Raw genomic sequence first — 24,972 nt, forward strand, 5'->3', positions numbered from 1 at the left:
AACGGCAAAGAACTGTAAATGGCTCTGCAAGGGGGCTCCCGGTGCCCATCCCCCACTCTTGTGATAGGCCACTGTGGGGTCCAGCCCCAGGCAAGCTTTCTGGCAATAGAGAGGGACATAAAAATCCTGTTCCCCAAAACCAGGGGTGGGCACAGCCAATCATTAATCATGGCTTTTAATCAGCAGTTTAGGATTGCTGGGGGGCCAGCTCTGAGGGCAGCCACTCTTCCAACCTGTCGTGTCAAAGGTGGAGGGCACTAGACAGTACAGTGTCCCAGGGCTTCAGGGGACAGACAGTTAGGTGAAACTTTGTATTTGCTAGGCAGGTCAAAAAAGCACGGTATTTTAGTCAGCCAAAGGGGTGCTGATGCAAAGTACCAGAAATCTGTTGGCTTTTATAAAGGGTATTTATTTAAGCTTACAGTTACAAGGTCCTGAAGAGTCCAACTCAAGGTTGCTTTTCACCAAAGTCAGTGTCACGTGTTGAAGCAAGATGGCGGGCCGTCTCTGTCTGGTCTCTCAGGGCTTCCTCTATCAGTCTCTGGCATAGGGTTCATTTTTTTTCTGGGCCTTCTTGGCTGCTCTGTTCTCTTCAGAGGCAAACTATCAGGTGAATGGCTCATCTCTCTTTCCGGAGCTTTAGCTATTTGAGCCTTCTCTTTTCTGTCACATGACAAAGTTCTTTCCTCTGTCATCTACGGTGCTCTCCTTCTTCCCGTGTGTCTTCTTGAGTGAGTGTCTGTTGTATCAGCCCACCAGGGGAGTGGGGACTCAATCTGAGTTAAGCCTTACTGATGTGGTTGAATCAAAAGCCCTAAATTGATTTTATCAAGTAAACTTAAAATCTTTGAATTTAACACAACGAAATGGCATCACACCCAGAGGTACAGACCAGTTCACAAACATTCCTTTTCTCTTTATTGGGGATTTATAAATAATATCAAACTGTCACACACAGCTTTGAGGAGCTGTGGAAGAAGCTCGTGGTTCCCCTACAGTGTGGAGCCCATCCGTGCCCCCTTCCTGGGTCCCTGACCCTGTTTCAGCTGGGACAGGGTGACCTGGGAAACTCCTCTCCAGCATGTTTCCCACCCCAGAATTTGCCCTCCAAGTGGAAACAGCTTAAGACAACGAAAGGAATGTAAAAATCTATAAAGGCAGGCAGCCTGGGCCAAAGACTTGTCTGCTTTAAATGTCGGAAGAGGGAGATCTGTCCCCTGGGAAGTAGGGGGTGCATTGAAACTCCTGTAAACAGGGCAACTCCAAAACATCTAACAAGTATAAGCCCAGGACAAGACGAGGTCTAGAAAGGACAGGGAACACCCTGCACTCTGCATTGGCTTTGAACAGACCTTCCTGAAAGGAGGGTCAAACTCAAGAAAATGTTGTCTTATCACCAGCTGGTTACAGAATCAAGAAACAGACATCTCAGGGGATAAATGTTAAATTATTGTTAAAATATTAAAATGTTCAGTATACAATAAAAGAGTACAAGACAAATAAACAGGAAATGGCCCATCCAAAGGGTGAGGATAAAAATCCAGAAATACCATTGAAGATGACCAGAATGTGAACAAACCAAACAATGCCTTTAAAAAAATGATCTTAAAAAATGCTCAAGGAGATGAAGCAAAATACAGAGAAGGAGCTAAAGGAGGCCAAGAAAACAGTGAATGGGCAATATGAGAATCTATGTAAGGAGATAGAAATTTTAAAAAGGAACCAAGTAGAACTACTGGGGTTGAAGACCACAATAACAGAAATGAAAAAACTCCCAGGAGGGTTTCAAGAGCAAATTGGAGCTGACATAAGAAAGAATCAGCAAAGTCAAAGACAAGACAATTGAAATGAGTCAGGTTGAGGAGCAGAAAGAGAAAAGAATTATAAAAAACAAAAATAGCCTAAGGCACCTCTGGGACACCATCAAGCTTACCAATATACACATTATGGGAGCCCAGGAGGAGAAAAAAGAGAGAAAGGGGTAGAAGGAATATTCAAAGCAATAATGACAGAGTACCTCCCAAACTTAAGCAAAAGACATGAATATGCAAGAAGCCCAGAGAACACCAAACAGGACAAATGTGAATAAAAATACAGCCTGTGTATTAGTCAGCCAAAGAGGTGCTGGTGCAAAATACCAGAAATCTGTTGGCTTTAATAAAGAGCATTCATGTGGGGTAGAAACTTACAGTTACCAGGCCATAAAGCATAAATTACTTCCCTCACCAAAGTGTTGCCATGTGTTGGAGTAAGATGGCTGCTGATGTCTGCAAAGGTTCAGGCTTCCTCTTTCTCTTATGGCTCCATGGTCCCCACTTCTTCCAATATCAGCCGTAGGCTGGGATAAGTCTTATCTCTCTCCCAGGGCTCATTCCTCTCTGGGCTCAGCTGCTCTGGTCTCTCCACAAGGCCAGCTGTAGACTATCAGGCAAATGGCTCATCTCTCTTCCCTGGGCCTCTGCTGTGTCTAATGGAGCCTTCTACGTGTGTTTAATTCCTGGGGCTCCAATATTAAAACTCCAGCTAACTCATCAGCCTTGTTGTTTTCTCTGTGAGTCCCCACCCCCTTGACGTGACCCAATCGAAGCCTTAATCATAATTTAATCAAGGAAGAGTGAAACCTCTGAATCCAATACAGTATAATGTATCCAGAGGAACAGATCAATTTATAAGCATAATCTGATATCTATTTTTGGAATGCATAAACAATATCAAACTGCTTCAACCTGTCACATATTGATCACACTATCGAATGCACAGGACAAGTTCTGAAAGATGCAAGCACATGTTCTGTGTGCTAGGTTGTTTTTATATATTTTAGTTAATATTTATAACAACTTTCCGAGGTAGGTTTTAACATGCCTAGTTGACAGATAAGGGAACTAAGATATTTTCTATATCTATAGTTAGTTAGAGGTGAAGACTTAAGCCCTGGTTTCTTATACCCCAAAGCTATCAAATGTCTGTAGGGGTGGAGAGCTACCCAGGAGTACATAAATTGATAGCCGCCACTGCCTTTCCCATTTCTCCATACACCAAAGAGGAAGGAGGCAGTGTGAAGGTAACTGCAAACTCCCAGGCAATTCAGCTACAGAAAGCCTGCACAGAAAGATTTCTTATCAAGGTACAATTTTCAAATGTTGAATGTCTTTTGAGGATATACTCTAGAAATGCTTTCTATCTTGATTGGAGTGTTGGCTATATATTTTTCAAAATTCTTCTAACTGTACACTTAAGATCTCTCCATTATATCCTTTGGATAATGGATGACATCCATTTACTGCATGTACACAGCTACCATAGACATCAGAAATTTTAATAGGGTCCATGGGAATTTGTGTTCCTTATGATCTCTTAAACCTGAACCTAATGACAACCATGGCAGGAATTTGTTGTGCAGAGAAATGTCTCTGTGATGATGGTCCTAGATTATAAAGAAAATCAATGTTAATTTGATCAGCATTAATTTATAATCCAACATCTAAAGTAAGTCATGCATCCCTTGAATGTCAAATTTATTTGAAAAGTGATGCTAATCAGATTCTCTTTTAAAAGTCTAACTATCCTAAAATAAGACTTGTAGTGCAATGCTTGCAGAACAATATAATTATTGAGGTCTTCATACAGTTGCCTGTTAATTGACTATTGAAATTGAAAAGCATTTCCATAATTAATCTCATGCCATTTTCCAATTATAAATTTCATACAGTGAAACCGATGCATCTTCAAAAAGCAACTGAAGGTAATAGCTTGCTCTGGGGAATAGACTATTTTCTGAGACAATCCAGAATGGTTGCCTGATCAATATTTAGCTTTTTGAAATCCTATGCACAGAGGGAGTAAAGTGAAATCAGCATGAAAGCATTGTTTCAAGCTCATCTTTGAATAGGTTCAAAAAGGTGAAATTTGGGAGGATAGAAAGCAATGTGATTAGATATACTGTAGTTCATGCAGACGGCTCAAGACATGCCTCAATCTCAACAGCATGTCAATTGCAATCAAAACCCTTTACTCCTCAGTGTGTCAAATTCACCATATACCACCTAAGATGGCAAAGTCTCAGATCAGGCACCAATGATGGTGACCAGTTCTGTGCACTTTGAAGAATGCTGAGGATTGCCTTCTTCTACTTGATGGGTATGAGTCCTTCAAAATGGCCAAATGAACCACTGCAACGATAAGTCCTATTTTATCTGCCAAAGATAGGAGCTCAGAAAAACCCAAAGTTTCCTGGAAAATGAGTGGGAAATGGAGGACCGGCTCATTGCTATTAAAATACAACCCATCTCCTGTTCAGAAACAAATAGATTGGGTTGACTAACATCTTGAAAAACCTAGAGCTGTGCTCAAAGATAATAGGACAGCAAACTAATAAAGTGAGAGATGGAGAAACAGAAGTGAGCAAAGTACAAAGCTCAGGATGCTTTATCCAAGACGCGCCATGAATCTTCAGCTCTGTGTCCTTGGAAAGATGCGGGGGCAGTGCTGTGAATACTGGAAAGGGGTGGGCTTTCCATTTAACACTCTGAGAATGATAACCACTGTTTGGTTTGAAGGGCTAAGCTGTTCATGGAATCCCAGTGTCCTGTAAACTGGACCCAGAGGACTGAGTCTAGGAAATAAGGAGACTTGGAGTCAAGTTTTGGATTAGCTACAATAGTGTGTGACTCTGAGCACCTTGCTTTGCCTCTGGAGACGTCGGTTTTCCCTTGCATGTTTTGAGATATCAAATTAGATGATCTTTCCAGCCCTTTTTACTCTAATGTTGAATATGTATGTCTTTTCTCAAGGAGATTGGAAAATGGACCCTTGGGATAATTCTGGAAAAAAGAAAAGCATTTTTTTTTCACCATCAGTGTACTATTCACATCCTTTATTCTTAGGCTGTTTGACAGATTCTCATGTCCCACCTTCTACCTTGCTTCAATGCACATATCTTCCCTAGTAAATTCTAACCAACAGTTTTCAATCAACTTCTCTTAAAACTCAGGTCTTCATTTCCTTCTTTGGGTCAAGCTCAATGTTCCTGCCAAGTCAAGAGATCTTTTCCATAAATCTGGGTGACCTTGTACCATTTAATTTTAGTAAGGGGATAGAGTTAGGCCACTGACTTCTCTATTCAATCATGAAAATTAAATTTAAGTCTTCCTATTTACATACCCTCTTCCATTACCTAAGATGCAAAATTGTTTAAAGTGTTACAACAACAATGGCAGATGAGTGAGTAGCAATAAATAAGACATCCTGGAATAATCATAGAACATTACAACATTTCCAGTACAGACCTGCTTCCTCTCAAAGATTGCTAAGCGTTTTCTATTAGGCTTCATGCCAGTTCTTTTTACAGAATATTGAATTGAATCCGTTGAGATTTAATGTGCCTGTCCATTAGATTAGATTTTGCACCAACAACCTTACCCTCCAAGGAAGTGTCAAGTCCAACATTACTTTTAGAAATTAAGGTTGAAATCTGAGCTAGAGAATCTGTCAGTTACCTAAAAAACCTTCCTAACTAAAAGTGTAAAGCTGAAGTATGTAAGAAGGACATGCTTTAATTTACAATTGTAAATTAAATTAAATCTATACAATCTTATAGTGGATAGATTGAGTAATTCTAAAGCCACCCTGCCTCAGGCACTCAAAGTCCTTTGGAAGGGGGAGCCTCTCCTAGTTAACACAAATGGGAACCTATAAACAGCTTAAAATAGTGCATCAAATTATAGTGACAAATCTGAAAATAAGCTATCCTAGATCAGTGCTTCTCAAACTTTCATATGCAAAGGAATCCATGGAATTATTGTTAAATTGCAGATTCCCAGATAGAGTATATCCTAGTTCAGTAGAACCTTGGAATCTGCATTTTAACAAGTATCCTAGTGGATTCTAAAGCAGAAAATCTGAAGATAACACTTTCAGAAACAATCATCCTTATTTCATGGAATATTCATCTTTTCAATAATGTGGTCCTTTAACTGTCACCTATTACAATAGTCTTTCCTTTTAAATAAATATTAATGTCAGAACAAAAACAACAACAAAAACTCCACCAGAACATCCATTTTAACTTTTGGCTTGGAAAATGTGGTCCTGTAAACTGTAGTCCATCTCAGTCTTATAAAGCACAAAGATTTACAAATGGTCCCAGTGGGACCAGAACTCCCGGAAGTGAAGATTTAATTTTCTAATTTCCTTAGAGTGGGGACCAACCAGAAGGATGGGGTAGAAATTTTGGGGGGTGGTCTGAGGTAGAAAACATTTCACTCATATTGCCTGAATGTCTAGAATTTGAATACATTGGCCTCTTAAAGGAGAGCAGCTTCGTTGTTTTATTTCCACCACAGGCTCTCATTGAAATATTATTACATTGTTATATTTTATATGACATCGTGCTTTCTTATTTAATCCTGCATTTAATTTTAATATGAAAATGTTATGTAAATTCAGTTCCAGCATTGTCCTCTGATGAATTACAACCTAAATAGCCAAAGCCATGAACTCTTTTGCATCCTGGGGCTTATGATCAATTTCCTAAATGGTATTTATACCTGGATATTTCACAGGCATCCTAAGCACAGCACTCTTTCATCTCCAGACCTCCTCATTCTCCCAGATTCCCTGCCCTGCAAATGTCACAAGCATCAGTGCCGTATTTAAGTCCCAGCCTTGAGAGTCAAAATAAGCTATCGTCTGGCTCACTTCCAGGAGGTCACCGGGTACTGCTGGTTCCTTCTCTTACATATCTCTTGAATCAGGTCCTCTTTTCTCTACCCCTACCGCTACTGCCGCAGTCCTGGGTCTCATCTCTTCTTGCCTAGACCAGTGCTTCTCATGCTTTAGCACGAATACAAATAACCTGGAGAGCTTGTGAAACACAGATTGCAGGGATTCTGATCCAGGAGGTCTGGGGTGATAATATGTATTTCTAACAAACCCCCAGGTGACACTGATGCTCCTGGTCCCGGCCTTTAACAATTGCTCTTAAATGGCATCTAGGATGGTGAATCCGTACCAGAAGGCTTTTAAAATTAATTTTTTAAAAATTTCAAAGATGCTTTAGATTATGTAAGTGTTACATAAAAAATATAAGGGATTCCCATATGCCCCATTCCCCTCTGCCCCATGCTTTCTCAAATCCCTCTTTAGTGTGGTGCATTTGTTACAATTGATAAACACATATTGAAGCATTGCTACTAACCATGGATTACAGTTGACATTAGAGTTTACACTTTGTCCTGCACAATTTTATAAGTTATGGCAAAATGTATCATAGCCTGCATACATCATTGCAATTTCATGCAGGACAACTCCAATGTCCCAAAAATGTGCTCATATTACACCTATTCCTACCGCTCCCTTCCCTCAGAACCTCTGATGGCCAATGCATTTACATCAATGATAAGAGTTCTTCCATTGCTATATAGAGTATTAATAAGTCTATAGTAGAATAATAATAAACCTACTTTAATCCATTGTTCCTTTCCCAATCTTGAGGATTTTGGATGGCGATGCCCACTCTGACTCTAATTGAGAATGAGTTTAGATCCCATGGGGCATATGGGTGGAACTATCTTGCTTGCAGTTGCAGACACTCTCTGTTCCTTGGGATCGGCATTGTCCATCATCACCTCCTTGTAGTTGTCCTGGGCGAGTCCAGTGAACTGGAGAGTAGGTGTTACAACTCTGCTGATATGTTTGCCAGAAGGTTTTTAATTGGCTTTGCAAAGATCCATCAGAGGAATCACTATCTTTGGCAGCTATAGGCTTACAAAATGTATTTCTTAAATAGTAAGACTTTAAAGTCAAAGTGACTTTTTGATCCATGGGCTGCAGAACGGTTGTTGTGTTATCAGGCATTAAAACACCATTAATCTCATAGAACTCTCCATAGAATTCTTGGGTCACCAGGTGCATTGTCAGCTAGCAGTCATGTTTTGAAAGGAATCTTTTTTTCTGAGCAGTAGGTCTCAGCAATGGGCTTAAAATATTCAGTACACCATCTTGTAAGTAGGTATGCTGTCTCCCTGGCTTTGTTGTTCCAGTTATAGGGCACAGGCAGATTAGAAATAGCACAACTCTTAAGGGCCCTAGGATTTTCAGAATGGCAAATGAACACTGGCTTCCATTTAAAGTCACCAGTTGCATTATCTCCTAACAAGAGGGTCAGCTTGTCCTTTGAAGTTTTAAAGTCAGGCATTGACTTCTCCTTTCTAGCTATGAAAGTCCTAGATGGCATCTTCTACAATACAAGGATTTTCATTTACACTGAGCATCTGTTATTTTGTGTGGCCACCTTCATCAATAATCTTAGCTAGAGCTGCTGGATAACTTGTTGCAACTTCTACATCAGCACTTGAACTTTTATGTTACAGAGATGGCTTCTTTCTTTAAACCTCATGAACCAATCTCTGCTAGCTTCCAACTTTTCTTCTGCAGCTTCCTCACCTCTCAGCCTTCATAGAACTATAATCCATGCTGTGTATTAATGCTCCAAAATGTACTCATCAAATGCAATGAATGTACAACACTAATGAAAGAAGTTGTTGATGTGGGAGGAATGGGGGGTGTGGGGAGTGGGGTATATGAGAACCTCTTATATTTTTTAATGTAATATTTTATGTGATCTATATATCTTTTAAAAAAATAAAAATAAAATTGATTAATTAATTTAAAAAAAAGAGAACATGTCTTTGTTGGGGTCCATGATTCAACTGTCCCCAGTAGAGATGAATTCTGGTTACAGGACCTGCTTTCCCTTCCTCTGATTTTGGGACTCATACACAGGATCATGAATAAACTCAACCCAGATGGTGCAATCTGAGTCCATCACAACGGAAAAAAAAAGAGAGTTGAAGAGTTAGGGCCTTACTCAGGATTAGGCTTTGGCTTAAGGGAATGTTGTGGCTGGTTTGCTCTTCCAGCCAGACCATTAAAACTTTCTTATCCACAATAGGGCCATTTCACTTTCTTATCCCTTGTGTGTTCACTGGAATAGCACTTTTCAGTTCCTTCAAGAACTTTTCCTTTGCTTTCACAACTTGGCTAACTATTTGGTTCCAGAAGCCTAGCTTTTGGCCTATCTCAGCTTTCTACATGCCTTCCTCGCTCAACTTAATCATATCCATTTTTGATTTAAAGTGAGTGATATGTAACTCTTCCTATCACTTAAACACTTAGAGGCCATTATACGGTTATTTTTTGGCCTAATTTCAATATTGCTGTGTGTCAGGGAATAGTGAGGCCTGCAAAGATGGGGGGGGGGGGGAGGGGGGAGAAACACCAGGTAAGTGGAGCAGTGAGAACACATACAACATTTATCGATTATTTAGCATCTTATATAGGTGCTCTTCATGGCACCCCGAAATAATTAAAATACTAACATCAAAGATTGCTGATCACAGATCATCATAACAGATGTAATGAAAAATGTAATGAAATGAAAAAGTTTGAAATATTGTGAGAATTAACAAAATGAGACTGAGACAAGAAGTGAGCGCTTGCTGTTTGAAAAATGATGCCGAAATACTTGTTTGCAAAGGGTTGCCACAAACCTTTAATTTGTAAAAAAATGCAATACCTGAGAAGTGCAATAAAGTGAAGAGAAATAAAACAAGGTATGCCTATAGAGACCAATGGAATAAAATTGAGAGCTAGGGAAAAATGCATTTATGTTTAAATGCTTTTTGAGTGCTGAAACCATAAATGGGGAAAGAAGTCTTTTTTTTTTTTAATTTATTTTATTTATTTCTCTCCCCACCCTGCCCCAGTTGTCCGTTCTCTGTGTCCATTTGCTGTGTGTTCTTCTTTTTGTCCGCTTCTGTTGTTGTCAGCAGCACAGGAATCTGTGTTTCTTTTTGTTGCATCATTTTGCTGTGTCAGCTCTCCGTGTGTGCGGCGCGGTTCTTGGGCAGGCTGTACTTTCTTTTGTGCTGGGCAGCTCTTTCTTACGGGGCACACTCCTTGCATGTGGGGCTTCCCTACACAGGGGACACCCCTGCATGGCAGGGCACTCCTTGAGAGCATCAGCACTGCGCATGGGTCAGCTCCATACGAGCCAAGGAGGCCCAGGGGTTTGAACCATGGACCTCCCATGTGGTCGACGGACACCCTATCCACTGGGCCAAGTCCGCTTCCCCAAGAAGTCTTTTCATCAAATGAGGCTGAGACACCTAGAAAGCCATCCACATGCTAAAGAAAAGTTGAATCCCTACCTCACATCATATAAAAAAATAAGCTCAAAATGAATCAAAGACCTAAATATAAGGTCTAAAACTATAAAATTCATAGAAGAAAACATAGGGATAAATATTTATGACCTTGGATTTGGCAACAAATTCTTAGATATGACATCAAAAGCCTGAGCAACAAAAGGGGAAAAAAGACAATAAATTGTGCTTCATAGGACACTATAAAGAAAGTGAAATATTTGCAGAAAGGGAGAAAATATTTTTAAATCATCAATTTGATAAAGACCTTGGATCAAAAATATGTAGAGAATTCTTGCTCAATACTATAAGACAAATAATCCAATTAAAATGGGCAAAGTTTCTGAATAGATGTTTTTACGATGGAGATACACAAATGACCAAAAAGCACCACTTCACACCATTTCACAATCACTAGGATGGCTTTTTTTTTTTTAATTTTAAAAAGGAATATATTGAGTGTTGGTTAGGAGGTAGAGAAATTTGAACACTCATAATTGCTGGTGGGAATGTAAAGTGGTGCTGCCATTGTGGAATACCATATGGCAGATCATCAAAAAGTTAAAGAACTACCATATGACCCAAAGATTTCACTCCTAGATATATACCCAGTAGAAATAAAAACAGAGTCCACCCAAAAACTTGTATATGAATGATTATAACAGTATTATTCATAACTCAAAGCTGGAAACAACCCAAGGTTTCATCAAGTGATAAATGCATAACCAACACTAGTGCATCCAAACAATGGACTATTATTTGGCCATAAGAAGGAATGAAGTTCTCGTACATGCTACAACATGCCTGAACCCTGAAATCATCACACTAAGAAGACAATAAGAAAAGAACATATATTATGATTCTATTCATATGAAAGTCCAGAATAGAGAATTCTAGTGAGACAGAAAATAGATTAGCGGTTGCTTAGGGCTGGAGAAGAGTGGCAAGATAGTGGAGTGATAGCAAAGGGTATGGGGTTTCTTTCTGAGGTGATACAATTGCTCTAAAACTTACAGTGGTGATGGGTGCACAAATCTTTGAATAAACCAAAAACAATTAAATTGTATATTTTAAATGGGTGAATTGTATAATATATGAATTATATCTCAATAAAGCTATTTTTAAAATACCATGAAGTACTGTTCAAATGGAAGTTGATACTATTTCTTTCCTTCTGAATTATATGACAAAGGACCAATTAAGCAGTGTAATAGCACCAAAGAATCAACTTTTTAATTCTGAAAAGAGTCATTAAAATTGTAAATTATATGGAGACCTTTGGGTGACAAAAATTTTCATTGTATTATTGTTATAAGCAATCACCACCACACAGAATGTGTGTTATTTAAAATTGAGAGATAATTGGTCCTACTTTATTGAAAATCTATATTTTTTATATTAGCTTTAATGGTTTCTTTTCCTATTTTAGTAGAAAAGTAATTTAAGGGAAAAGTGTGTTTAGCTTGTGGTTTGACAGACATCATAAATATGTTCCAGTTTGTTATACTTTGCTCATTTCACCTCTTATACCACATTATATATTATTTAGAGTACCCTTTTTAAAAAGTGAGATGAAATAATTACAGAAACATGGGAGAAATTTTATGTAGATTTTTAGTCACAACTACATAAAAAAATCTCCTTTATCAGCAAACTTAATGATTTTTTCTCTTTGATCAAAGATTTCATTTTGCAGTAAATTTTAAACTAAGTAAGTGCTTGTCTGCTCCAGAAAATGATATACAAAGAAGAAATGGGGGGGGGGGGGGAGGGAAGTTTGGTAAGGAAGTAGCATGATCCTTGCTTTCAAGTATTTCTGTAATATTATCTATAAAGGCAAGTTGGTCAACATTCTCCACTTTGTCCTTTATCAGCTGAAAATAAAGAAGATGAAATGATATTCCAATCCAGTTTTTCTAGAAGGATGCCCAGATGGCTCCACCAATGGAAACCTGTATCTCCATTCCCCACATAAGACCATTCATTGGCTGTGGGGATTATAGTCTTAGTCAAGGGGAGAACAGTCAATAGAGATATATGTTAATGATAAATAATGTTAAATGGTGCTTATGGACGAGGAGACCAAGAATGACCTAAAAATTACTCCATTTTTATGTCCTGCATCATGAACCGCTGCCTTATCTCTGAGTAAAACATTATTCTAGGAGGTCAAATAGTTATTTCCAGGCACTGACTTCTCCTTCCACTACTGTGATCTGACAGGGAGGAAGACTGCTTAAAGTTCAATTTTAGAAGTGTGAAAGTTTAGAGAGAATATTTAGTTGATTAATATAGTAAATGATAGTATCTATATTCTACTCAGTTGCATGTTGCTTTTCCATTCCTTGTCTGAAACACAAGATCCAAATGTTGTTGCATTCCTTTCCTCTGGCAAATGAGATTTTTCAGAACTCATTGCTCAGTGACTTCTAACATATGTGGCATAATCCAGAGGAAAATAATCAATGAACCTTCCTAGTACTTTAAAATCACAAGGCCGAAGAAGTCTTTACTCAAAGCAGCTTGGGTCAAATCAGATGAAAAGGTCATGGACAAACCGTGTAGGCGTTTGAGAACCTGAGAAGAGTTTGTGTAAATGAAGCGTGGCCCAGGAGTTGGGCCTAACTGAACAATCAGAATTAATTCCCAAGATATATTAACTCTAAAGTTGAACACTTGTTAGTTATGAAATAATTGGTTGGCGTTGACAACAAATTAGACTTCTTTTTTCTTATAAAGCATTTAATTGGAAAACATACACTGTCATGTAAGAGTTCCAGGAAGAACTGACAAAGTCCACCAGCCAGCACTGTTAAACAGAATTCTCCATTTACCAGTAACTTCCCACAAGAATTCAAGCTTGCATTTGTAAGTGGCCAGATCAACCCCATTCAAACCAGGGGGCTTGACCTTGGTGTTTTTGGTTGTCAGGTTTCTATGACAAATACCTCACAATGCCTTGCTTGGCTTAAACCACAGGAATTCATTGGCTCATGGTTTTGGAGGATGGAAGGCTTGCTTCCTCCTGGGGGTGGTAGCACTCTAATGGACAGGCAGTTCTTGGGTTCCTTGGCTTTCCCATCACATGGTGGTGTCTTCTCCTTTCTCTTCTGGGTTCTGTTGACTTCTGGCTTCTGGCTTCTTCCTATGGCTTTCTCTGATTATATTAGTCAGCCAAAGAGGTGCTGATGCAAAAGACCAGAAATCTGTTGGGTTTTATAAAGGGTATTTATTTGGGGTAGAAACTGTCAGTCACCAGGCCATAAAGTATAAGTTACTCCCCTCACCAAAATCTGTTGCCGTGTGTTGGAACAAGATGGCTGCTGATGTTTGTGAGGGTTCAGCCTCCCTCTTCCTCTTAATTAAGGCTCCATGGTCCCAGCTTCTTCCAAGAGCAGCTGGAGGCTGGGATGAGTCTTCTCTCTCTCTTGGGGCTTGTTCTTCTCTGGGTGCAGCTCCTCTAGTCTTTCCACAAGGTCAGATGTAGGCCATCAGGCTCTCTCTTTTCCCAGGACCTCTGCTGTGTCTATGGAGCCATCTCTATTCTTCTATGTTCTTCTCCTGTGTGTTTGCTTCCTGGGGCTCCAGCATCCAAAAAACTCCAACTGTCTTCTCTGCCATGTCGTTTTCTCTGTGAGTTCCCACCTATCAAGGAGGCAGGGACTCAATGTCCTGCCCAATCAAGGCCTTAATCATAATTAATCTTGCAAAAGTGAAACCTCTAAATCCAGTACAATCTAATATGCCCAGAGGAACAGACCAACTTACAAACATAATCCAATATCTATTGTTGGGATTCATAAATAATACCAAACTGCTACACTGACTATGTCTGAATTTACTCTGCTTTTAAAGGACTCCAGTAATCCTGATTAAAAGCAACCTCATTCAGTTGAGCCATAAACCTTAACCAAAAATAACATCTCCAAGAGATCCTGTTTACAATGGGTTCACAGCACAGGAATACAGGTCGAGACCAAGAACATTTTTAAATTGGGGTATATAATTCTATCTGTCACACTTGGTCACAATGGTAGCTAATTAGAAGGAAATCTCTCACAACATGGTCCAAGGATAGATTCTCTAACTACATTCATGTGACAATGCAAGCTACTGAAATGTCGCAGACTCCTGGGGTGCTGTTTGCCTATAACTGGGTCTGCCTGAAGCTAGAAGGCTAGCAAAGGTAGAAAACCATGTAGACAAGCTACATAGACTAGGAAAGACAGCCATTTTTCTGACCTCCTCTAACTTGAACTTTAGGGTTGCATTTTTGTATCTTTCCTGTGAGAAAGGGAGGCACATGCTTTTGGCAGGGCACAAGGGACAGAACCTTCTAATCTCTGGTATTTCATGTATCTTCTCCTGCAAGCTCCTACCTCACTTTCCACCAGTGTTGACATCCTGTCCTCTCTCCTTCTAGCCTCCAAGGAGTGTGACCAACTGATTTGTTTTCACAGGGAATGAACATATACCCCCTGTGAACACAATGTGGGCTGGTTGACAAAACCAGAATTAAAAGAGAAATACAACAAGAGAAGAATTTGGTAAGATGACCTCCATTCAAAATATGGTTAAGGAGATCAGGCTTGTTTAATTCAAGCCTGGTCTAGAAAATGGAAGCTTGGTGGGCAGGGACTCACAGAGAAAATGACATGGCCAAGGTGACAGTTGGGGGGCTTTGTTTTATTAGCAAAATATCTGAAGGTATTCTGCCCAACTTTAAGACTTTTAAATCCCAAGGACTACAGTGCCAGGCCACTCCCAGCCCAGCTACTGGAGATGATGTTTCAACAAATCCAGGGCGGATGTTCACATGAATTTTGCAAGAAGTATTACTTAGGGCCACACAACCTCTGTGTCATGAACTCCACCCTCATTTGTCAGTTCTTCTCCATCTTCTTTGCCTTTGGTTGTTATCACTAGATTTGATAAGGATTTTTTTATATAGGCATTTTTGTTCGAATGCATTATTTCTGTTCATGAAAAACCTTACGTTCGGCAAAAGTGTGTGCTAAAATCTATAGAATTTATGAGAGAAATAAAGTGAAAGTAGACCATTCAAAACCTAGGGAACTTTGTATTAAAGAAGTAGCAAAAACAGTAATCCTAAATAAAATACTAGCATGGTTAAATCTCCACTGACATTTGCACTTTGACTTACAGTCTGAACTTCATTGCAGCCTGATATTCCAGAGCTCATGCATCCTCCCTGAACATGTAAGTCCTTGAAAACATTAGCTTGTGATGGAGACCAGTTTTGTAACAATAAAGAACATGCTTTGGACGTGCCCTTCTTCATCAGTCAACGTTTGTTGGCACAAGAGAAAATATCTTTGTAATTTCTTCAACTGCACTTGAGCTTCCCCAGATAGTTTAATATAATGGACTGATTCTCAAAGTGTGGTCCTTGGATCAGCAGCTTCAGCATCAAGGGGGGGTTTGTTAGAAAGGGAAATTCTTAAGCCACACCCAAACCTGCTCAATCAGAAATCCTGGGGTGGAGGAAGGGGGGGAGGGGTGATAGAGGGAAGGAGACCAGCAATCTGCTTTTAACAACCTTTAAAGGTGATTCTGGTGCATGCTAAAGTTTGAGAACAACTGACAGTGGGAAGTGCCACCTTTCTAGAAACCGCTATACCAGCCACTTTTTGCAGGAGGCACTTCTGCATGATTTCAGCTTTATCCTTAGGGTCTCCGTATATTGTGAAGACTTCTCCTTTACTTTGGATGAAGCTGGCTCCTGATCTCATTAGAACATTAGCGCTCCGGAAAAGCAACCTGTTCACCAACTTGATGCCTGCATTAAATAGACATTAATTTCCTGTCACCTGCATGTGGGCTAAGACTCCTTAAGGAATCTTGTGTTGTACCTAGGCAGACTGAGACAGTATAGAAGTGTCATGCTCAGTGGGAAGAACACTGGCTTGAGAATCTACCTGAACTGAGCCTGAAAGTCCCTTGTTCTCAGAACCTCTTGTCCTTCTTCTGCAAAATGGTAGTAACCCCAGCATCATGGAGTTCCAACGTGTAGAAGTGAGATGATGCGTGTAAAATGTTTAGCATACTGTAGGTGCCTGAATAAATTAATTCCTCTTCAATGAAAAATAGAAATGGAATACATTATATTTGTAGAGATTGAATACCTGATTTTCTGCAACATTGTTTTAATTTTTTTTTGCGTGTCTGGTTCTTGTTGGTCCTGACTGTGCTGCGATATGCAGTGTGAATCAAATTTAACATAAAAACTCGAACCAATCGATGGAATTGAGGGTCATCGCACCACTGTCTCTATGAAATAAACCAACAGATATTTTGAAAATGAAAGAAATTCCTTAATAATGGTGAAGACGGTCCAAACATTGTAATGTAATAAAAGATGCTAGTGATTACACAAATAATAGCAATTTCTTTTCAGGAGCAACCAATAGTATAGCGGTAGTGGAAGTAGTAGATGTTGAAGTAGTAGTTCCAGTAATATTAGTAGCAGTACTTCCATGTTCTAACTGTGAGAGCAGAGGCAAAGGCCGTCAAGGTTACAGCTGTATTTCCAGAACCTGACCTAGCACCAGGAACAAAGCAGGTGTCCAGTAAATATTTGCTGGATGAATGGACATCCTGTTGGGTGAATTCAACTTCCCACATCCCCAGTAACACCAAAACTTGGTAGGCTGATATTACAAATTCTATTTTACAAATAAGAATAGTCAGAAAGGTAACATGACAGACACAGAAACTCAGGAGAGTAAAGGTCAAGGTCTCAAAAAAACTTCTTTGCAGAGCTTCTGAGTTTCACAACTTCCTCAGAATCAATAGAGACATAATCTGCTCGAAAACATTCACAGCCTGTAGATGAGTAGACGCTTCTTCCAAATGCAGCCGCCTTCCCCTTCAAGTTCAAGTTTGGTGTTGCTGTGCAGATGGTGGCCGACACATCATCCGACCAAAACATGTGCATCAGAGGTCCGTTGTAGGAGTATTCCAGAGAAGAAGAGAGAACATTCTGCCTAATAGCATACCATTTCAATTTAAAATAAGTAATTCTGAAAATTCTAGTAAAACAGATTTCTCTTAAGCATACTGGCATTCCCCTGCCTCCATGGTTAAAGCACTGAACCTGTGATCTTAAAGGATGATCGTTGCCATTTGCTTAAAAAGTATGTATCTGTAATGTTAGGCAAACCAACAGTCTAAAGAAATAGTGACTTATAAGTAGAACTTCCATAATTTATTATTACAGATAAAGTAAGAGTAACTTTCCCAAGGAGAATAAACCAATAGTTGTGGACTTCTGGGCAAGAACAATGCAGGAATCGAGTAACTGAGCAAAGTCTGTGAGATGAGAAAATGCAAGAGGCAAATATCACTGGGTTAAGAAAACAAGAGCTTCAGTTTTAAACCACGGAGCAGTATCTGAAGACATCTAAAGATATGAAACAGTTGGTTGCACCAGTCAGAGAATATATAAGATAATGAAATACCCTCATATACATTCAAGTAGAAAGTGTGAAAAATTGTTATGCATAATTCTGAGTGTTCTTGTTCCTTCTTCCAAAGAGCATTTGATTTTTCCTAGTGTTGGAAAAAAGAGACCATAGTAGCAAATAAAACCCTAGGCCAACCCAGTGTAAAATTATATCTAATGTAAGGGATGGTTGATTTGTAACTCATACTCAAGAGCCATCTCTCCCCATCCCTCTCTCTCTTTCTCAGAAGATGTTTCATTAAAGTAATTTTTTTGTTGGCTCAAAATTTTAAATTGCATAGTTTTGCAGAAAGATGCACTTCCAACACAGAGACCTGGGAGAGGTCCAAGACCCTTCTGAGCTGGCTAATTTCCTGTCATTGCTGCCCCCTGTGGCCTTGACTTCAGGTAGACTAGGAAATCTTAAACTTCCCCAGCCATGCCTCTCTTAACAGTTAAGAATATCAGCAGTAGTTGAAGTTTAGATTTAGAAACATCGTTAAATGCAATGTATTTAAATCTGCAACACTGAGAAGTCTTGTTTTTTGGGGGGGTGGGGGTTTGAAGAGTTGATCTTGTTGGATAGGAAAATATAGAAAGCTTTATCATCTCCCACTCCAATTAATTTGAAGCTGAGGAAAATCTCATTCGATTTCATTCGCATTATACTCTGGCTCAGTGTGAATAATATATGCTATTTGAGAAAATGAGGGAGATGATCACCCCTTAGTTAATAGCCCGGGACAAGATGCACGTGTGCGTGCATGCCTGCGTGTGCTTTTACAAAAGGGAAGGCTTTTATTTTTGCCAAAGCCCATTGTTAAGATTCGGGTTTAGAAGACAGGAAGAGTTTGATGGTCAAGTTTAGTAGGAGCAACCTTAAATAATTGATTTGTGGCACGATTACCATTTCTATTAATTTAGCCTTTCTTTGGGGCAAGAGGAAGTGGGAGAACTGTGTTAATAGGCTTTTGAATTACTGTTACATGTTTTTGGTACTGGAGTTGAAAAGTCCTTTTAAATCACCATGGTATTTCAAAGTCAAGTATTTTATTCAATTTGGTTTTGTAATTAGAATTAAAAGAGGGCATGTCAGTCACTTTAAAGTAACATACACATTCAGCAAAAATACTTTCATACAGAGCTCTCATCCCTGAAAATGTAAGCACTTGTCCTGAGAAAGAAATAGGAAACTGAAAAAGAGCCCCACTAGTTCAGGGAAGAATTCCAGTGCTAGTAAATGTGACTTTAATATCATTCTTCTTCCCCATCCTGTGCCTCTTCTCCACACCCGGCCCCCAAACTCCCTCCACCCCTCAAGCCTGCACCATCAGGATATGGCCCTGGGCAGCTCTCTGTCTAACCAAAATCTTCCCCATCCTACCTTAGAGGCCCCATTCACCAGGACTTTCAAACCCTCCATCTCCACCTAGCCCTGTCTTCTCTTACATTCTCTCAGGTCTTGTGCACTCTAAGGTAATGGCAGAGTAAGTGGGTATGGGAGATTAGTAGGCCACCTTCCCAGAAACCCAGCTAAAATTTTCTTTTGAATTGTACCTCCAGAGAAATATTCAGGAATATTAAAGAATGCCTTTAGCTGTGGTAATCACTCTTACTGGGGTAAGGCAGGGGAGGTGAGCAAAGATTATGAGGTAGAACCTCTTGATTTCATTCATCCATTCACTTATTCATTGCCATTTATTTATTTATTCATTCAACAAATGTTTATTGAGCACCGTATTCGTTTCCCGTTGCTGATGTAATAAATTACTCCAAGTCAGTGGCTTAAAGCAACACAGACTTATTCTCTTACAGTTCTGCAGGTCAGAAGTCCAAAGTCAATTTCACTGGCTGTGTCAAGTTGTTGGTAAGACTGTGCTCCTTCTAGAGGCCCTGAGGCTGGTTCCTTGCCTTTTTTGAGCTTCTTGTGGCCGCTTATATTTCTCAGCTTGTGGTTCCTCCTCCATCTTCAAAGCACACACCATTCCATTCTCTGCTTTCATGACCCTATTGCCTTCTCTTCCTCCTTTGTCACTCTTACAAGGACTACTGTGATGACATCAGGCCCACAGGGAATCGATGATCTTTAAGTAAAGGATTTTGAGATGGGGAGATTATCATGGATTATCCAGCTGGGCCTGATGTAGGAATTCCAGGAGGGCCTAGAGGAGGAGACAAAGTTTGGGGTAATTTGTTACAGCAGCAGTGGGATTCTAATACAGTGCTCAGTAAACATTTGTTGACTGCATAAATAAATGAATGACAATGAAGGAGTGAAGTCCCTTTTTCTGTATACCGTAACACTCACAGGTATTGGGGATTTGGACATGGGATATTTGGGAGGGCATCATTCATCCTACCACTAGCACTATGTGCAAAGTATGGTGCTTGGTGTTCGCAATGAGCAAGGCAAAACCAGTCAGATTCAGATTGAGCCCCAACAGTCTCATGGTCTAGTAAGTAAAATGAGGTATATGTATTAGTAACAGATAAAAAGGGATGAGTGCACTAAGATCGACATAGTTGGAAAATCATAGGCATTCAGAAGAGGAAGAAATTGTTTCTTGGTGGGGTCCAATGGTCCAATGGGTAGAACTACTACCCAAAGTAGTTCTGAGTCTTTAAGGGGGAAAAATGCAGTAGTAAGGTCAGAAAAACCAGGACAAGGGTGAAAAAACATTGTTTGGAGCTGGCTCAACAAATCAGCCCCAAAGTTTTATGTGAACTGGGACAGTGGGAAATACATTTTAAAGCAGAGCCCCTGAATGTTAGGTGAGGGCTCCAGATTATATTGGTAGACTCCAGGAAGCCATCGAAGCCATGTAGATGGGAGGTGTGGTGTAGAAAGATTATTCCATGATGGCAGTACGTGCCGTGGACGGGCTAGCTGGGTGGTTGCAGAGACAGACATCAGTCCAGCATGCCAAGCATCTCAAGTCAGGGTTCCCAGAGACTGAGATTCAGGAATGGCCTCTAGTTCATTCTCTTCCTAGATTTTTCCCCCCTAATGCACACCATGTACCCTAAGAGAGAATTAACAGAATGCTTTAAACGAATGATTACCCCATCCATTGTCCATTGTCTGTGTTCAGATGATTACATATGAAAACAGATTCTCAAGATTTATGGTTAATGTCCTCCCATGGCCCACTGGATGGAACATGGGAGAGTGTGGGCTATGGTGTGGACCACAGGCCATGGGGTGCAGCGATGCCCAGAGATGTACTCACCAGATGCAATGGATGTGTCATGATGATGGGGGAGAGTGTTGCTGTGGGGGGAGTGGTGGGGTGGGGGCAGTGGGGGTGAATGGGGACGTCATATTTTTTGAATGTAATATTTTTTAAAAAATGAATAAATTGAGTAGAATTTGGGAAAAAAAAAGATTTATGGTTAGTGTTAGTGGTATTTGATCTTTTCTAGGATGTAGATAAATCAAACAAAGCATGGTATCTCAAGAAGATCCTCATCTGTGTATTTGTAGCATTGCCACTTATCAGTTTTGTGACCTTGAAGAGGTCAATTTAACCTCTCTTAACCTCAGCAAAAATAACAATGATTTTACCTAACTCATAGGGTTGTTTTAATGGAAGGACCAGATGAGAAAATAGGTGAAGATGTTTCTGCATTCGAAACATAATAAAACATGAATTCACATTGAAAAGCATGATGCAGAGGCTCTCCTCTGTTTATCAGGTGTGCCTTCCTGTGTGTGGCAGTACCTCCCTGACGCAAATCGAGTTAGGAAATAAATGGGGTCTTTGAGCTGCTGATGGCTTAACCTGGGGCATCTAAGTTTGCCTGCTTTAGCCGGGCTGCCCATGGCACTGGTGTCCATCTTGGAAAGTTGCAAAGTGAACTGACCCCCACCCACCTGCCTGGAGACAGACTGGAAAATGAGGAGTTTAATTAGCAGAGTGACTCAGGTGGAAAGGTGGAAGCCTAACTCAGTTTCTGTTTACATTCAACAGATTTGATTTGTAGTCTGACTCAATTAGCCAGAAATTAAATGCATCTTGAGGCAGAATTATCAAGGATGTAAATATTCTTGTTGGGGAAAAGAAGACCCTCCATAAAACAACAAGTTTCCATCTCTTTCTGCAGAATCTTATTTTAGGGTTAGTCTACTTCTCACAAGGTCATCTTCTTGGCTCCCTATCTCCCACCCCCACCTCCGTTTGCCCTTAGTCAAAATTTAAGGTACTCTTCCTTCAGTGCTATTAAGTACCCATGGAGGAGACTTACACATAACATGATGAATTGTTTCCTGCTAATACCTTGGCAGGTACGCCAGTGTGTTCATAACTGCTATTTCAGTATAGGAAGAATAAAAATTGAAGCAGAAATATTTCTTTAAAAACTTTCCAGCTATCACCCTGACTTCAGCTTGAACACAGTGGCACAGGCACCATTGGAGAAGTGATGCAAAAACAAAATAAGCTTAATTACAACACTGAATCGTGTGTTCATTCTTACAGGAGAGACTCAGTTTTTGTATCAAAACCTGTGAAGGGGAGGCTGAATCCCAACAAAATTATGACTGAGGAGAAATTCAGGGTCCCCACTTCCAGAAACCCTCCTCCCTCAAGATTGGCCACGTGTCCTCCTGAACAGCCTTTCTGTTGTCCTCACTAACACAGAGCAGGACCTGAGGTGTTGAACGATGAGCCACGCCACCAATGAAGCCCTGGAGAAAGGAAGGCATTCGCTACTGTCACAGCTCCTGTGGCTCAGCTTGACCCAGGTCCCTAGCATTAGCATCTCCGGTGCCTTTTGTCTGCTTGCCGTTGCCACTTCTCGTTGGACCCCAAAGTCCTTCCTCTCAGTGAGGGGAGAGTGAACTGAGATTCAGATGTCTCTTTTCTGGGCTGCATATTGACCTGGGGAAATTGGCTGCTTTTTCTGAAGAGTGGCACAAGGACCCAGGTCCCTGTGACGTGGGCTCTTCTGAGTGGAGGGTCGTTCAACCAGCAGGACTCTGAGCACTGGGGGAGTCCATGGAGGAGGCCAAGGCAGCCCTTGAGAATTGAGGAGTGATGAGCACGGTGCTCACTCTGACTCTGGACGGGCTTCTGGTCGGTCCACCCCATTTCCAACAAAGCCACATTGCTTCCTTTTGTCTCCTCTCTGTTGCTAAGGCCATTTTGCAGACCACCTTGCAGCCTCTTTTGGTGCCTGCTCCAGTGTCTCCCACCCTCTTTTCTCTCCATGTTTCTCTTGGCCCTTGGCCCCAGGATCTTTCTCGGTTTCTCCATTCTACCACACTGCTTCCTCCCAGAAAACAAAAAGAACTTTATTAGCTTTCTCAGCTCTCTGCAGCCCTGACACCTGGCATCACTGTATGATCTGCATAACTTTGCCAGAATTCTCAACCTGGACAGCAGCAGCTACTTAGGCCCTACCTGGGCTCAGCTCTGTCTGAGATTCCAGGACCAATTCTGATTCCCAAAAGAGAATCTACAAGAAGCCCTTTTAAACCAAGATCTGCCTAGACACACACCTTCCTGCCTAACAACACATCCCTCTCCAAATCCTTCCTATAGCCCATACCTATGTATATCAATTGTGTTCTACAGGGTTATGACTGTGGATCTTTGGGGTAGGGCAGCCCATTTTTGGCTGAAGTAGAACAACAGGTCTCTCCCTCCTTAGAATATTGACAGAACAGTCTTATGGAATTACTTTGAAGCATTTGTTCTCTATGGCTAACACCAAGAAGTTTCCTTTTGGTGGGTGATTGTGGTCATCAAGACATATGGTCTGGTCACTCCCATGTAAAGAAATTAGCAAAGCTTAGACTGATGCATACAGATACTAGCACTAATTGTGCCCTTGACTCTGTAGCCCTGCAGAGGATCATTTAATCTCTCTGGGCCTAGAGGTCCTGAAAAGTGGAGTGGAAAGGAAGTAGACAATCACTGAGGGAAGCTCATACAACCATAAAAATATTGGTATTCCCTGAACTACCACCAGTAGTCCCTGTATGAACAATCGTAAAGTTGGATGTAAAGCAGGTGTGTATTTCTTATATATTTGCTTTCAGTTCTCCCTCTCCTGTTTAGCTACAGTCCAGAATTAGAATGAATTTATATTAAAAAAAGAAAAAAATCCTAAATCAGAAACCTAACTTACACCTTAAGAAACTAAAATAAGAAGAGAAAATAAACCCAAAACAAGCAGAAGAAATGACATGATGAAGACCAGAGCAGAATTAAATGAATTAGAGAACAGAAAAACAAAAGGGGGAAACGGACTTTGGCCCAGTGGTTAGGGTGTCCGTCTACCACATGGGAGGCCCGCGGTCCTTGACCCGTGTGGAGCTGGCCCATGCGCAGTGCTGATGCGTGCAAGGAGTGCCCTGCCACACAGGGGTGTCCCCCGCATAGGGGAGCCCCACGCGCAAGGAGTGCACCCATAAAAGGGAGCAGCCTGCCAAGGAATGGCACCGCCCACACTTCCCGTGCCGCCGACGACAACAGAAGCGGACAAAGAAACAAGACGCAGCAAAAAGACACAGAAAACAGACAACCGGGGGAGGGGAGGGGAATTAAATAAATAAAAATAAATCTTTAAAAAAAAAAAAAAAAGAAAAACAAAAGGAAAATCAATAAAAGCAAAAGTTGATTCTTTGAAAAGATCAACAAAATTGACAAAAACCTTCATCTAGTTGGCTATACCACTGAATTCTATCAAACATTTAAAGGAGAATTAACACTAATCTTTCACAAACTCTTCTAGAAAATAGAAAAGGAGGAAACACTTTCCAACTCATTCTATGAGGTCAGTATTACCCTGATACCAAGGCCAGACAAAGATATCATAAGAATAAAAAACTACAAACCAATATCTCATTAATATAGAAGCAAAATTCCTCAGCAAAATACTAGCCAACTGAAACTGGCAACATATAAAAAGGACCAACTAGGATTTATCCTAGGAATGTGTAAAGTTGGTTTAACACAAACACCATGATCTTCTCATAGACACAGAAAAAGAAAGCATTCAACAAAAATCCAACATCCATTATATAGTAACAGTATGATAAAATACTCAACAAATTAGAATACAAGGGGCTCCATAACCTAACAAAGATCATCTAAGGAAAAACTCACAGCTAGGAGAATACTTAATGGTGAAAGAATGGACTCTCTCTTCCTAAGATTAAGAACAAGACAAGTGGCTCTTGCCACTTCTATTTTATATTGTACTAGATGTTACAGCCAGGATAATTAGGCAAGAAAAATAAATGAAAACCATCCATTTTGGAAAGGAAAAAGTAAAATTATCTCCATTCACAGATGATAT

The sequence above is a fragment of the Dasypus novemcinctus genome, chromosome 16, assembly GCF_030445035.2.
Source record: "Dasypus novemcinctus isolate mDasNov1 chromosome 16, mDasNov1.1.hap2, whole genome shotgun sequence".
Classification (NCBI taxonomy): domain Eukaryota; kingdom Metazoa; phylum Chordata; class Mammalia; order Cingulata; family Dasypodidae; genus Dasypus; species Dasypus novemcinctus.